We start from the raw sequence: 442 nt of genomic DNA, 5'->3' as shown, positions 1-442 counted from the left end.
CTGATCGCTCTCCAACGTTGCACAGCTACTTCCGTTCGGAAGCCTGAGGCTTCCGATTTTCGCCCGCCATTTTTTTTAAAGGATTCAATATGCAATATGCAATATGCGCTTGGGCAAAGCTTCGCCCTGCCGTTTGTTTAAAAAAAGAAAGAAAAGGGCCTTACTGTAGCGTTTCGGAGACGTCTGGGACCTCAGGGAGGCTACTGTGCTCTGTAAACTTTAAAGGTAAGTCCTTACCTTTAAAGTTTAAATGTAAGACAGGGTTTTTGCGCATGCGCGAAGATCGCCATTCGATGGATGGCTGCCTATGCGCATGCTCAAACTGAGTTAAAAAAAACCCGCCGATGCCTGCTGTGTGTGAATGGGCATACAGCGATGGGATCCGCAGACAGGAGGTGAGTGTGATTGCGTTTCAGCCGGCATAAACTGCACCGGTTCCAAC

This window comes from Gekko japonicus, unplaced genomic scaffold (assembly GCF_001447785.1).
Source record: "Gekko japonicus isolate JY-2015 unplaced genomic scaffold, Gekko_japonicus_V1.1 scaffold1004, whole genome shotgun sequence".
NCBI lineage: Eukaryota > Metazoa > Chordata > Lepidosauria > Squamata > Gekkonidae > Gekko > Gekko japonicus.
This window is presented reverse-complemented; position numbering follows the sequence as displayed.